Genomic DNA, 240 nt, shown 5'->3' with positions numbered 1-240 from the left:
GTTGCTGCTGCTGCTGCTGCTGCTGCTGCTGCGGTGGTGGTGGTGGTGGTGGTGCTGCTGCTGCTGCTGCGGTGGTGGTGGTGGTGGTGCTGCTGCTGCTGCGGTGGTGGTGGTGCTGCTGCAGCAGCAGCTTTTTGAGAGTGGTAGCAGCAAATGTTCATATACATATGTATGGGGGATAGAAACAACAGCAGCTGCAGCAGCAACTGCAGCTGTAACAGCAACAGCAGCAGCAGCAGG

This window comes from Eimeria mitis, genomic scaffold, assembly GCF_000499745.2.
Source record: "Eimeria mitis Houghton genomic scaffold, Emh_scaff2664, whole genome shotgun sequence".
NCBI classification, from domain to species: domain Eukaryota; phylum Apicomplexa; class Conoidasida; order Eucoccidiorida; family Eimeriidae; genus Eimeria; species Eimeria mitis.
Note: the sequence above shows the minus strand (reverse complement) of the source record.